We start from the raw sequence: 16,222 nt of genomic DNA on the forward strand, positions 1-16,222 counted from the left end.
ATGCTGTTTTTACAGTACAAGTGAGTCAGGGATCTGCATTATTACATCACAGAAGGACATGAGCATTTCTCCACAGCTTTTAGATGACCACCAAGAATACTGATATTCATTTAACTTTACATTAACACTTGTACATTTTGTAGTGTCCTTTTACACTGTGCCAGTACACTCTTCTTTTACTTTAGAAGACAGCTGCAAAAGATACTATAGAAATATGTATTTGATATATTTAACTTCTTGCCCTTATTCAATTTCTGTTAAATCAGAGAAAAATCTAATCTCAATTTCACATATCATTCCAAACTGTTGATGCCAGACTTATTAGACAGGTGCAATTACACAAATAAGAAGCTTGCAAGCATCTTTTGCAAATATATGATCAGCAAGCCAACAGCTGGAAACTGTTACACGCAGCCTGGATTAATTGCTTTGGGGGGGGGGTGCTCTGGGGATGACATTTCTCTGCGGACCACCAAAATTTTCTCGCAGACCACCAGTGGGCCTCAGCCCACCGGTTGGCGACTGCTGAAATAGAGTATGTCACATTAGGAGTTGCTGAAAAGGAAAGAAAAAGGGTGATACAGACACTAACAATGGCCCTTTCCCCACCTCCAATCCAAATTTTCTTTTGTCCAAAACTCCAATCAACCAAAGCATACTGAGTTTTAGTTTTATGGAATCAAGGCTTGATTCAAAACTGTTCAGCAGTTTCTGTTCAGAAACTCTGGAACATAATGCTTTGTTCCAGATTTTAAAAAATAAAATTCTCATTTGATGCATTCCCTGATACTTAGTTTCAAAAACGTAACTGTCCATCATTAACAGGTAGCCTTAGAATATTATCCTGTAAATGAATACAGGAAAATGTCGAATATTTCATGCTCAGGAGTGATCACCTATGTGCTTTCTAGAACCTATTTAATGAGAGCAAATTATGTGGCATATATGCAGAATTTACATGGCAGGTGGTTATTACAGTCTCCTTTTCAGTTAAGAAAAATCTAAAAAGCATTTCCATACTATAACCCGGGCTAAGGAAAATATTGTTGATAAACACTGTTGATGAAGTATGTATTGGAAATGCTCAAAGGGCAAAAAATATTCTTGTATGCCAAACAATGACTGCAAAGATCACCAAGTACAATGTTCAATACGTTTAATGAAAACAAGTAATTTTCCAATATTCTTGACCTAGAATTACGTGTTCTATAATATCAGCATTATCAGAGGACTGTGCAATCAATATCCATTAATGATTAAATATTTTAAGCAGCTGTACTAAAAAGCATCTCCTAAAATGATATCTGAAGATCAGCAAATAAATCATGCATTCTTTTGCAAAGGCAATGTATTATTTGTAATGCCACTGTCAGTAACTAAAGAGGTTCCAGAAGAAAGCTTTTAAATTACTACGATGGTCTTACTATTAGCTAAATATTAACTGAAAAAAATGTTTTAGAATATAAACCATAAAATGATTTCTACCAGGAAAAAAAATCCCTTGGCTATTTATACACTGAGGAAAAAATATATAGACAAAATAATAGAACAGCATATTGTATCAAAAATTATACTGGTTGTAAACATTTCTTATAGAATACTGACAGTATAAAGTATCTGCTTGAAATCTGGCATGTATCTAGGTACTCACTAAGAAAGGATTTTTCGAAATGACCATCGGAGCTTTAGTATTTCGTATATTATTAACACACTCTGATACCAAGGAGTTCAACTCCCCCTTCCCACCTGAAAAAAAATCTGTTCCAAATGCAAAACACAAGGAGTGAAACAAGGAATTTTAGTTTCAGTTTCAGAGCAGCAACCAGCTTTAGTGAGCTAAGCCACACCCAGGCTCCTTGCTATCACCTTCTTGCTCACACAGCAAATACTGTTTCAGTTTCCATGTTTCAGTTTCCAAACAGCCCTCAACTCTCTCACACACTGACAGGACGCTAGCCAGATGAATACCAATGGATGCTGGTAGGCAGAGGAAGAATTCCCCCCACACACTTATTTTCCTCCCCCAAAACTAAGCCCGATCACATCATTTCGTAGTGAAGCACAGGTATAGAGCTAATTTGTACTAAAAATTAATGGAACTGACTCATTTATTTTATTAAGTTTCAACACTGCCTAGGATTTCTGGACAATTTATATATGCTTTGGAAATTAAAACTAAACTAAAAGTAATGAAACTGAAAACCCATAAAGCTTTCGAAGAAAGGGGGGTTGGTCTTACCTGAGACGCCCTTTCTCAGTGGTGATAGAATCCAGGCAGGCTATGACTCCTGTCACTCTGCTCGTTAGACTATGTTCAAAACTGAGGCCACGCCTCTTGCCAACAATCCCGTTTCGACGATGCCATTAGTGGTTTAAGTGTTTGGTCTCTGTACCATGTTCATGCCCCAAGTCTGGACCAGACAGTCTATAATGTCATGATGGCGAACCTGTGGCACGGGTGCCACAAGTGGCACGCAGAACCATTTGTGCTGGCTCGCAAACCGCAGGCAAACTTACCTCACTGTCCATGCCCACGCCTCACACCTGATTTTTTACCGGTTGGTTTCAGGCCTTTTTCGGCCTCCCAGAGGCTTGGAAAAAGCCTCTGCAAGGCTGCTTAGGCTGAATTATAGGCCCATTTGAAACAGGCCTACAGTTCGGCCTAAGAAGCCTTGCAGAGGCTTTTTCCAAGCCTCCGGGAGGCCAAAAAAGGCCTCAAACCAGCTGAAAAATCAGCTGAGGCAGTGTAGTAAGGGGGTGGGGATTGCACACGCATGCTCAGGGGGCGTGGGGAGGAGGGACGCACATTGCATTCTGGGTGCTGGCATGCGAGTACAGGCGTGTTGGCGCGCTTGCAATTTTTGGCACAGGAGCCCAAAAAGGTTAGCCACCACTGGTCTAATGGGTGGGACTGGATTCTATCACCACCCCGAGAAAGGGCATCTCAGGTAAGACCAACACTCTTTCATCAGTGTAGGTGGCGATAGAATCCAGTCATGGGACATACCAAAGCTGGCTGTCCTATGGGCGGGACTGAGTCTGATCCTGGTCCTCTGATGTTGTGAGCACCCTCTGAAGGACCCGCCTACCTAACACCGCGTCAGCTGAGGCAAATGTATTAAGTCTCTAGTGCTTAATGAAAGACGATGGCGATGACCATGTCACCAGCCTACAAATCTGCTCCATCAAAGCTTGCGTTGCCCATGGCACCATCGTGGCCGCCTTTCTGGTGGAGTGCGCTGTAATCCTTTGCGGTCTCCGAATCGCTTGAAAATCATATGCTTTGGCAATACATACCTTAATCCATCTGCCTATGGTCGAGGCGAGACCTTATGGCCTATCGTAGCTGGTTGGAAGGAAATAAACATGGCCTCTGTTTTTCTGAATCTAGCGGTTCTTTTGATATAAATGCGGAGGGCCCTCCTTACATCAAGAATATGCCATTCCCTCTCCCAGGCATGAGATGGTCCCGAGCAGAAGTCCAGCAAGATTAACTCCAGAGCCCGATTGAACAAGAAATTCACTTTCGGGATGAAGGCCAGGTCCAACCGCAGAACCCCCGATTCACGTGGAACACGAATCTTCCCTTATGGATAAGAAGCCTTCTCTTATGGATTAGGCCACCACCAGCAGATTGCTTTATATTCCTGCATTATAGTGGCAATCGTTTTTATACTGACTGTTAATATCTACAAAACCTTATCCTCCTTTCCCAACCAGAGTTGATCACATTGCCAGTACAGGTAATACTGGACTTACCTGAACCGGTAGTTAATTTTGTTGCTAAGCAAAACAACTGAGTTTTGCCCAAGTTTACAAAGTTTTTGCCACAGTAGTTAAGTGAATCTCTGCTGTTGTTAAGATAGCAATGTGGCTGTTAAATGAATCGGACTTCCCCATTGACTATGCTTAACAAGGTCGCAAAAATTGAACACATGACCCCAGGACACTGCAATCATCATAAATGCATGTCAGTTGCCAAGCATCCAAATTTTACTCATGTCACCACTACATGTGCAGCAATTGTTGTGTGAAACTAGCAGCCATAAGTTATTTTTTTTCAGTGCCACTGTAACTTTGAGCAGTCACTAACAAATGGTTATAAGTTGAGGAACACATGTATAGGAATAGTCTTGGAAGAATCAGGCAAACTAAAGTGTTTTCATTCCAAAGCAGAGCGCTACTCATTAGGTTGAGGTAGTGTTATTTAATGCCTGTTGGTGGTATAGGAAATGCCAGGATCACCAACTGAAATTCTATTTTCAAATGATCTGATGAATTCTAAATATATATATAGGTCTGGATGCATATGTTTATCAAAAGAGGCTATGTGTTTGAGCATGGCAGGAGGAAGAAAACCCTCCATTTCCCCCCCCCCCCCCATTACCATGAAACCACTAAGAAATCTGGCAATTAGATAAAGTACCATGATTAAGTCAGTATCAACTTTCTTTTCATTCTTCTTATAGTAAATAAGGCAGTAGGTATTCTGGATGGGTGTCTAGAATGAGAGTCTGGAATCATCTAATAAACTCAACTAAGACAATTAAGATAGCTGAACTTGTTCTCATCTGTTTCTGAAAAACAAACTTTTTTTAAAATCCCACTCTTAATTTTGGGCAAGCAAGTATTCTTTGCAGACCAGAATACTTTCCACCAAATTCTGGTTACTTATCTTCACTTTCAGAATGTGAGAAATTGTTTCTGGAAAATGCCCTGACACAAAGTCCAGAACATTGTAGTAGCCCTGAAAGGGGCATTATCAGTGAATATATTTAATATTTAATTCATGTCTATACAGTAAGATCTGAAAGTATTAAAAATTATTATCTCAGAATTGAAGTTTCAATTTCCAGGATTTATTTAGAATACATACATTAAATCAAACCCTGAGTGACCAGAGACAACACTATTAAAAGATCATCTTTTCCTGTATAGATAGTCCTTAACTTATTATCACAATTGAGTCCAAAATGTATGTTGCTAAGTGAGGAATTTGTCAAATGGGCTTTTCCCCATTTTATGATTTTTCTGGCCACATTTGTTAAGTGAATCACTGCAGTTGTTAAATTAGCAACCAGGTTGTTAAGTAATCCGGTTGGACCCTGCAACTGTCTTAAATATGAATCAGTTATCAAGCATCTGAATGTAAATCACGTGACCATGGGGATGTTGCAATAGTCATAAGTGTGAAAAATGGTCATGTAACCCTTTTTTAGTGCCATTGTAACTTTGAACGGTCATTAAGTGGGTTGTTTTAATTCGAAGACTACCTATACAGTGGTTTTTCCTTTCCTTACAAGAAAAGTCTAAATATAAAACAATACTTTCATGTAGAATGTCATTTCTCAACTTACACAGAAAAACTCATGTACATTCAAGAGGCATTTTTAAATACTGAACGAATATTATAAACTTTATGCCAGTACCATATCCCCTCAATAGTAAACAGCACCCACACCAAGACAGAAGAACAGGATTTAAATTATAAGCACACTTCCATAACCTAGACACAAACACATAAGGAAACTGATAAAATATCAAATATTATATATACAGGTTTGACAAAGCAAACTGTTCCAATAGTTTAAGTAACAGCAGTATGAATATTCTCATTTCATCACTTTAACATAATCCTGGATGAGAACCTGATATACTTAATTTATGTAACTGATCTATGTAATTTTCATAGAAAAGTTTTCATGGGGCAGCAGTTTGTAATAAAGTGGTTTTTCGTTTCTTTATTCTTTACCTTTATAATTTATGTCACTAGGCAGATTTCAATTAAAGCATATTTTTTTCAAACAAAGGAATTAACCAAGGTAATTATATTTAATAGGATTTAGCATAGTGAACAAGCACATTATTTAATCTTGAATTATTTCCCAATAATCCAATGCTTTAGCTTCCAACCCAAAACTGAGCTAACAAGAACATACAAATGGTTCCAGCTCAAAATGTTTTTATGCGAAAAAAATCATTTTTAGTGTTTCTGAATTTTTTTCTAAACTTCAAAACAAAGAAAGTATGTTTTTACATTGTTTCAAGTATTTGGGTGCCCTGTATATTTTTTTTCATAGTTTTCCCAGCATCTTTAAAGGTTCCCTATTTCCTAATTAAAAATAAAGTAAAACAAAAAACCATCAATAATATCATGATGAGGGAGGAGAGGCAGAGAGACAAGGATCTATTAAAAAAGATATACATGGAACAGGCTTAAGTTTCATATGGTTATTTTGCTGCTGTTGCAGCAGCTGTGATACCATCTGCCACCATATGAAAAAAAATCACCAGTACTTGGCTATATTATCTTCCATTTGCATAGGAAGCCTTGTTTTATCGACCTAGGGACTGAAATTCAGCTCAAGACCAATGGTGATCCATGTACAGCCAGCAGATACTAGGTTAAAGAGATCCTGAGATTAGTAACTTTAACACTTAAGATTTATATTGCATTGCCTAAATCCAACTCTAAGCAGAAGAATCAGCAGAAACAAGGTCCCAGAACAACCCAAAAAGGTTAGCAGAGGCAAGGACACAAAAACATTTGTGGTATCAGGTCCTGGGCTTTAGCAAAACGTCCCTGAAAATGCTGGTAACATTAGGCAAATTGTGTTTCCAACTATCAAAAAGATAAAAGCACCCAAAAGATTGTGGTATAGGAATTACAAGTTAACAATGTCAACCGCATATAAAGAAAACTTATATAAATTTTACAGATGGCATTTTGCACCAGCACGGTTGGCAAGGATGTTTAAAGACAAATCAGCTAAATGCTGGAAGTGCTACCAGATACCTGGATCATATTATCATATGTGGGGGACTAGCTTAAAAGGAAAAAAATATTGGACAAAAATACATACATGGTTGGAAAAAATGATAAGAGAACATATTGATTTAAAACCAGAAATATTTTCATTGAGGATTCTACACGAAAAATACAGTAAGGAAAATGCATATTTAATTATTCATATATTAACTGCTGCTAGAATTGTATTTCCACAAAACTGGAAGAGTGAAGAGAGTATAGTGAAGTGACTACAGATGAGAGTATGATTAGGAAAATATTAGAATGTACGGAAATGAATAGATTAACGCTGGCAATTAAGGAAAGAGTGCAAACTGAATACTATATGGTATGGGATCTATTTTACCAATCATTAAATAATAAAAATGGAAGTTAGAAATAGGGAAACAAAATAAAGAAGATACGCTAAAAGTGACAAGTAAATACTATGACTAGTAAGTTAACATTGTATAAATAATATGTGGAATATTATTAAGTTAAATATTGAAGAATTAATATGTAATGAAGGATGTTATAACTTTGATTATTGTTTAACAAAGATATTTGTACCCAGAAAACACACTGTTCAATTGAAGATGGAATGCTTATATTAAAAATTAAAAAAATATTTTAAAAAAAGATAAAAGCACCCCTTTTTGAAGAAGAGGAAGCTGCCATAGTAATTGTAGCAGTAATCCATAAACAAATAGCATTCAATATTACTGGAGGGTACATGTGCTATTGCCCAAATAGTTTCAACAACTACTCATATTCAATTTGGAAAATGTCCAAATGTTTCTTCTCTCCCCCAGTACAGAATCCCCTTGTGCACCCTTTCAACACTGACAATTGAAACGTGTGATGTAGGACTGCAGGATATTTCTATGAAAGTGTGAAAGAATGAAGGTGTTCAACAAAAAATACTGCACACTATCCTGACATGCGTTACAATTTGATACAGCATCATATACTTTCTCTTGTGCAACCAGTTAGAAAAAGGAGACACAATTTAGTTCCTTTGGACAGCAGAAATAGAAACTTATCTCCAAGGCCTTCAGTGCTTGAATGTTGAGAAGACATGCTAAGCCAGTTTTTCCCCAAAACCATGTCTTTGGCCAGGGTTACCATACCATAAGATCCTAGAAAGGCACAGCTTTGACAGACCAACTGAGAACTTGAACATACATTGCCTGCTGGATCTCTCTGGATACTAAAGACACTATGTGCTGGCAAGCATATACAACTGGATAGGAGCGCAACATAAGTTGAATTAGTCTTGAGTCAACTTTTACGAGGAATGTTTTTAGTAATGATATACCAGGGCAGGGAGATTACCTAGTTATTTGCATTCTCGATGTCTCAAGTTTTTGATAAGCAAAAGAGGAGCAATATTGTTTTGAATAGTCAATGCACAGATCTAGCTTAACCTGACAAGGTCTGGGCAGTGGTATACTATATTCTTGTCAAACAGTGTCTTGAGCAAAATAGTATTCTCCATGGCAGGTGATGGCCATCATTCACACTTACGTTGTGATTTAGTGATGTAGCTGGCCTTCCTCACAATTTATCCTCCATCAGACTTCCTCATCTGTGACTGAAGGATAAGGCCTATCTCTATCTTCACTCAGAACAGCAGCAACTACCAGTGCTACACCAAGTACTGATTTGCCTAAATTTGGCAGAAATAATTGACTCTGAGATCATAAGGCTACATCAGAAACTACCTTGTGTACCTTTGTCCAGATAATGTCTGAAACACTCAAAAAGATTCTAGGTAATTATTCTATAGATTAGATGCCAGTGAGCAATCAGGCTAGATTACTACCCATTATTTTTGCGGCCACAGGAGAAAAAAGACTGCTTCATGTTCCAGTATTAAGAAATACCATTCAAAATGTTTTGAGTTTTCTTTGTGAGGATCTAACCCACTCAAAACATTCAAATGGAATATTCTGTATAAGTTGATTTTGTTTTGTTTTAAAACTTTTTTTTTCTGTTCCATGAATATTCTTTAACCATAACGGCCATATCAGATAATACACAATTTTAGGACCAATCCAAATTAGTAACATTGCAACTTAAATCCAGCTTTTTACATCAATGTAAAGTTAATCCTCACATGAATTTAAATCATTAGCAATACAGGCAGATTTGTGTATGTAACTAAAAACTTTTTTAAAAAATTATGAAGGGGGAAAAAAAACAACCCTTATAAATTAATTTAAAAAATAGCGAAAGAAAAAGAGCAATTAAATTATCAAATTTCTGGAACATAAAGGGTTTAACCAATACTTTAAAAATCAGACATACATATTTTAACATACCCCTCTAGAGGAAAAAAAATATGCTTACCTGTTAAAAGAAAAGTTTCTTACCTGTTAAAAGAAAAGTTTATAAAGGGAAAAAAAGTCTAGTCTTCTTGGCTCTTTGCCCATCACAAGGTATCCTGGCAACAGCAAAATCTTTCAGTCTACAGTATTAGAAGATTAGAGACTGAATTAGGTTAAGATGCAGCAGATTTCTTCCTACAAAAACAAAAACAAAACAATCACATCAATATAAAATTTAATTAGCCAATTCAATTAGAAACAGATCAAAAAGATAAATATATAGAGTATCAATGGCTACATAGGAGATAACAATTAGGTTATATATTTATGAAAACATATAGCAGCCTGTTTTTTTTTCTTTTTACATGTGCTTTTTTTCCATGAAATTTGAAAATACCAATTGAGGGGGGAGATGCCAGATGTTCAAGTAGGCTTTTGAAAAGGTCGAGAAACATGAGACATTATTGCTGATACACACTAGATAACTGAGAAAGCCAAGAATATTAAAAACACATCACTCTGTACTTCACTGATTATATAAAACCTTCAATGGTCTTTGTATAATCAATGAAGCAGAGAGAGACTTTTTTGATATTTTTCAATTATGTCACACATCAAGCTGTGAAAATTGCTCTGAAAAATGGGAATCCCAGAATATATTATTGTCCTCATGAGAAACTTAGATCATGAACCCATAGTACAGATAGGATATGGTGAAACAGATTAACTCCAGGTTGGAAATTAGTGCAAAGATCATAATTGTGCAAGCCTGTACCATTCTACAGAAGCGAAAGTTGGACTCTGAAGAAATAAGGTAGGAAGAATAGTGACACTTGTGAACTTTTTGTTGGAAAGAATTTCTGAGAATATTGCAGATAGCCAAGAAAACAAATGGATCACTGAATAAAACAACCCAGAGTTCTCTTCCCCAAACTCCACCAGAAATGAGTCTTTGGGACCTTGCAAGGCATCCTGCTCCAAGAGGCTGCGCCAGCGTGACAAGTCTCACAAAGACTCATTTCTGGTGGAGTTTGGGGAAGAGAAAGACTTCTGCTGCTTCTGTTGCTTTCCTTGCATGAAGCCAAGAGTCTCTCTCTCTCTCTCCCTCCCGCCGAGAACAGAGCTGGAGACGGTATCCTGCGATCCCAAATAAAGAATGATCGATTGGTAGGAAAACGGGGTGGGGAATTTTCCTGCAGACTTTTTGGAGGATTTTCCCAGGGTCTCTGGTCCGCGAGATTTAAAATTCTGAGTTTGGTGGTCCCTGAGGTCCAAAAGGTTGGCAACTCCTTGTTTAGAGTTTCATCCAAAGGTTTCTTATACTCTCATTTTTAAAAAAATATAGAGCATATACACATCAATAACAGAAATGTAATGAATTTGGCAGTGATTTGTTTATGATTTAATATAATAATAAACACTAAAGGGTTTGTGTTTTTAGCTTTCTGGTTAGACCACACTTTTTTTTTCATTATAACTACTTCTGATTAAAACAAAGATTTTTGTAGCAATATACTGTAATGACTAGCAAATTTGTTGGTGCCTAAATTTTGTATTGGAAACAACATCAGTAAATAAGTTTGCTAATAATTGGGGGTCAAGTCCCTGTAAACAATGACCCATCTTTTGTTTCTCCTGCTGTAATGGAGTGTTTCCAGTCCCCTGCTGGGGAGGTGGCAGGGCATCTGCAGTTGAAAAGCACACCAAACATCGGCTCTGTTCGAATGAACTGGAAAATGGCAGCTGCGCTGGGCACTTCAAAGATGCCAGCCACATGCTCTAACGGTTGGATTGATTGGAGCTTGGTCATTGCAGTGGCTGTGCTGATAAAACAGGAAGCCAGGCGAATTGTTGCAGTGGCTGTGTCGGTCAGACTGGGGTAGCGAGCTGGGTAGTAGTGGCGGCTGTGCCGATAAAACAGGTAGCCAGACAAACTGTTGCAGTGGCTCTGCCGGTCAGACCAGGGTAGTCAGCTGAGTCGTTTTTTCCTCTCGTTTGCTAAAAAACAGCTGATTTACTGCTACAGCCAAAAACAGCTGATTTGCTGGCGGTTGTTTCACTTGCCTGAAAAAAGTTGCACCATTTGAGAATTCAAAGAATCCAACTTCTGCCTTTTTGTTCTCAGGAGCTCTCTTTAAACATGTCTCTTTTGGGCTAAGACCGAGTCCAAATAGGCACACAGTCAAGAGAGGTGTGGTTAAAAAGTTAAAAGGATCCAGTTTCTGGGCAAAAAGATGGCGTTAACCCAATTTCAGCCATGGTCCCTTTTTGGACCACATACTAGAACTAATTACAATATTGTATAGCTTACAGTATTAAAGTGTATAAACCAAACCATTCTCTGTTCACTAAGACCAATTTATGGTTAAGAACACAAATATACTAAATTGTTAGTTACATATCTCAAACACAAGGAAAGATACCGTAATCTTAAACTGGTATAAAATCTGGAGCAATTTGGAAAAGACTGGCAAAGGACTTTGGCTTCCAGTATTTTAACAGCAACAAGAAAATAACTATCCATTTAATTAGGTTATTAAAATCAAAAACCCTAGAAGTATCCTACCAGTAGAAGTAAATATTTATAAATATGAACTCAACACTGTTCTAGAACTAGAAACAACATCAACTGCTCAGAACATGTCCCTGTTCTTTGTACCTTTGCTTCTGCCTCTGAGATAGCTCTTAAGTTTCTTGAAAACCAAAGCAAATTCAACAAGATTAACTTCTGCTTCCTCTATTAAATGTAACCAAAAAAGTTACTCAAGTAAGATTAGCATGCCCTCCTTTGTGAAACTACTCAAAAACACTAAAGAGAATAAACACATGCTTACAGACTGGAGACTGTGCAACTTAACACCTTTAAAAAGAAGAAAAATCATTTTTAGAATAGGCTTATACAACATGCTACATCATGTGATTCATTTGGTTTTGGCTTATTTTGTATGAACCCATTCACTACTGTTGATAAGCTCTTTTTAATAATTTGTTTTCTTTTTCAATAAATATATATAGGTATGTAGTCTCTTCTCAGCAAATGTTTTATCATGTACCTTGGACTAAGCCTGTATCAATCTTATATACACTGCTCAAAAAAATAAAGGGAACACAAAAGTAAGACATCCTAGATCTGAATGAATGAAATATTCTTATTAAATACTTTGTTCATTACATAGTTGAATGTGCTGACAACAAAATCATACAAAAATTATCAATGGAAATCAAATTTAGCAACCCATGGAGGTCTGGATTTGGAGTTACACTCAAAATTAAAGTGGAAAAAAACACTACAGGCTGATCCAACTTTGATGTAATGTCTGTAAAACAAGTCAAAATGAGGCTCAGTAGTGTGTGTGGCCTCCACATGCCTGTATGACCTCCCTACAATGCCTGGGCATGCTCCTGATGAGGTGGCGGATGGTCTCCTGAAGGATCTCCTCCCACATTTGGACTAAAGCATCCCCCAACTCCTGGACAGTCTGTGGTGCAACATGGCGTTGGTGGATGGAGCGAGACATGATGTCCCAGATGTGCTGAATTGGATTCAGGTCTGGGGAACGGGCGGGCCAGTCCATAGCATCAATGCCTTCGTCTTGCAGGAACTGCTGACACACTCCAGCCACATGAGGTCTAGCATTGTCGTGCATTAGGAGGAGCCCAGGGCCAACCACACCAGCATATGGTCTCACAAGGGGTCCGAGGATCTCAGCTCGGTACCTAATGGCAGTCAGGCTACCTCTGGCGAGCACATGGAGGGCTGTGCGGCTCCCTAAAGAAATGCCACTCCACACCATTACTGACTCACTGCCAAACAGGTCATGCTGGAGGATGTTGCAGGCAGCAGAACGTTCTCCACGGTGTCTCCAGATCCTGTCATGTCTGTCACATGTGCTCAGTGTGAACCTGCTTTCCTCTGTGAAGAGCACAGGGCGCCAGTGGCGAATTTGCCAATCTTGGTGTTCTCTGGCAAATGCCAAACGTCCTGCACGGTATTGGGCTGTAAGCACAACCCCCACCTGTGGACGTCGGGCCCTCATACCACCCTCATGGAGTCTGTTTCTGACCATTTGAGCAGCCACATGCACGTTTGTGGCCCTCTGGAGGTCATTTTGCAGGGCTCTGGCAGTGCTCCTCCTGTCCCTCCTTGCACAAAGGCGGAGGTAGCGGTCCTGATGCTGGGTTGTTGCCCTCCTACGGCCTCCTCCACGTCTCCTGATGTACTGGCCTGTCTCCTGGTAGCGCCTCCATGCTCTGGACACGACGCTGACAGACACAGCAAACCTTCTTGCCACAGCTCGCACTGATGTGCCATCCTGGATGAGCTGCATTACCTGAGCCACTTGTGTGGGTTGTAGACTCCGTCTCATGCTACCACTAGAGTGAAAGCACCGCCAGCATTCAAAAGTGACCAAACCATCAGCCAGAAAACATAGGAACTGAGAAGTGGTCTGTGGTCACCACCTGCAGAACCACTCCTTTATTGGGGATGTCTTGCTACCTGCCTATGCTTTCCACCTGTTGTCTATTCCATTTGCACAACAGCATGTGAAATTGATTGTCAATCAGTGTTGCTACCTAAGTGGACAGTTTGATTTCACAGAAGTGTGATTGACTGGGAATTACATTGTGTTGTTTAAGTGTTCCCTTTATTTTTTTGAGCAGTGTAGATTATTAGGGATTAAGCATCTGATACAATTTTACATTTTACAACCAACCAAAAAAAAGTTCTTAAATACTTGTAGCATTTGCTGCATAGACTTTGAAATTACATAATAATTCATCTTATTCATGTTCTCCTTTAAAAGAACTAGTATTCAAAATAGAATGGTTTGTAATTAAATGCATTAAGGCACTGAAGTTTCTTAAATTACCAGACCCTGCCTGTTAGGCTCATTTTTTAGTTTTAATGCTATTTTGTTTATTTTATTTCAAATGACCTTCACATACATTTTGAGAAGGGATTCCATTTCTTAAACATTCTACACTCTGCACTAATATATTACTAACTGCATTTCTCAGTTTACAGTTTAGTATATAATAACAAAAACAAACTGAATGAGTGCATCAATGTATGTACGGATAGTCCTCAAGTTACAATGTCAACTGGGGCTGGAATTTCCGTTGCTAAGCATAAAGTCATATGATCATATCGCTTAGCAATGGCAATTCCAGCATGAGTCATTAAGCAAGGATCTCATGTGACTGTGATTTCTGACGTGCTGTCAGCTTCCCCATTGACTCCGTTTGTGGGAGACTGGCAGGGATTGTTGGAAATCATGATCACATGACTGTGGAAACCCTGCAATGGCTAAGTATCATTCACTCGGTACTTTGGTAACTTTGAACAGTCACTAAACAATGGTTGTACCCTGAGAACTATATGTATATAGAATTCATTAAATTCTATATTCATTTAAGTAATATTGCTGAAATTAGGGCAAAATACAACATTCCACCCTGTAACAAAAAAATAAAAAATACAAACATTGCAGGTATACAGAAAGAAATTTTATATTTAAGGAGGAATAATCCAAAGCAACCTGCTTTTCTCTCACATCATTATTTCTATTTCACAATGGTTGCATTCACAGATAAACTATAACATGGTGTCCTCTTGACTCACCATGATGAGCACATTTTATCAGGGTGGATTTGATTTAAACCAAGTCCATTTAAATCACGGTTTAAATCACTAGTAAAAAAGCTTGAGTTAAACCAACTTGATTTAAATAAACATTTTTAAAGAGCAACTGTCATCTCTGTCCTGCAGCAGCTCCTCCTCTGACCCGCTGTTGACTGACAGTCCCATTCACTTTAACGGGACGGCTAGTGATGCGGCAGTGATACAATAAGTTGAAGGACGTGGCAGGCAGCAGGTGAGTGGATGCCCGCTAACAGGCACTGCCATGATGGATTTGAAATGACAGGTGCTCTTTAAATGTAAAGACTCATTCTTGCTGGTAGTTAGAATCCAATTTAAATGGGGGGAAAATCCATTTTTTATTTTTTTATTTTTAAAAATCATAGATTTTTATCCACATAATGCATTTTATCCATTATAGTTTAGCACAGGGGTGGGCAAACTTTTTGGCTCGGGGGCCTCATTGACTTTTAAAATTTGACAGACGAGCCGGGTCAGCACAAGATTTTTGGGAATCGCCCCCCCCCACCCTTCCCCCCCTTCTCCTCCTTCCCCTCCCCTCGGAGGCCCCCTGAGTCAGGAGTTGCTACCGCCAGTGCAGCTCCGCGTGGCTCCAGTCCCGCGTTGCCTTGGGAAGGGAAAGGCAAAAAGGAAGAGCCGTGGCGGCGCTTTGCAATGGCAGCAGCAGCACCGGAGGCTCAGGCTCAGCAGCTCCTGGTTTTGCCTTTCCCTTCCCAAGGCAACGCGGGACTGGAGCCGCTGAGTTGCGCCGCGGTAGCAACTCCTGACAGCCCCAGCCGGACACCTGAGCGGAGCCGGGCGGAACTGCCTGTTGCTGCTGCGGGCGCTGCTGCAGGCGTCTGGCTGCCCAAGTAAAGAACCGCACCAGCTCAGGGCAACTGTGAGGAGCAAGAGGGGAAGCCAAGGTGCTCATTTCATAGCAGTCAACTTCGCTCTCTTTTGCTCCAGTTAGGTGCTCCCAGCATGCACAAGGAGCATGAAGGGAGGCAAACACCGCACGGATGCGTTTTAAAAGTCAGAGAACTTTACCCAAGACTTCTCGTGTATTCAGGGGCTACACCTCTCCCAACGATGAGTTGGTGGCGATCTAACAAAATGTCTTCCAGCTTAAAGATTGACTTTAAGAGTGCCCCCATGGAAGAAGCCAAGAACAAGAACAAAAGTAGAGGTGGCGGGGGCAACAAAGGCATGTGATGGGTCCCTCCACGGTCCCCTCCCAGGTGACAACCAGGGCTTTGGCACCTACTTTTTTCCTGAGAGGTGCGGTGTCTGCCTCCCTTCATACTCCTTGTGGAGGGACACACATGCCCTGTCACCCCTGCCGCCACTACGTTTGCTCGGCTTCTTCCATGGGGGCACTCTTAAAGTCGACCTTTAAGTGGTCCCGGAACATCCGCCCACCTGCCCGGCACCCGCCCTCCCGGAGCACGCTTTCTTCCTTCT

The 16,222-nt window shown here is 39.6% G+C and overlaps 1 protein-coding gene across 32 annotated transcripts in view; it reads right to left on the minus strand.

Annotated features, from left to right (window-relative positions):
- Positions 1-16,222, minus strand: part of PPP6R3 (protein phosphatase 6 regulatory subunit 3) — a 69,134-nt gene that overhangs the window by 47,042 nt on the left and 5,870 nt on the right. For 21 of the 32 annotated variants that reach the window (XM_087950747.1, XM_087950745.1, XM_087950740.1 and 18 more), the window contains one exon: positions 9,163-9,312. The gene's annotated coding sequence lies outside the window, so the exon portion shown is untranslated. Of the gene's footprint in view, positions 1-9,139; positions 9,313-16,222 lie in introns of all 32 variants that reach the window. The other 11 variants (XM_087950751.1, XM_087950743.1, XM_087950736.1 and 8 more) reach the window with 2 other exon arrangements.

This window comes from Notechis scutatus, chromosome 1 (assembly GCF_049901735.1).
Source record: "Notechis scutatus isolate UNSWTSFEM ecotype Mainland chromosome 1, rNotScu1.2, whole genome shotgun sequence".
Lineage (NCBI taxonomy): Eukaryota > Metazoa > Chordata > Lepidosauria > Squamata > Elapidae > Notechis > Notechis scutatus.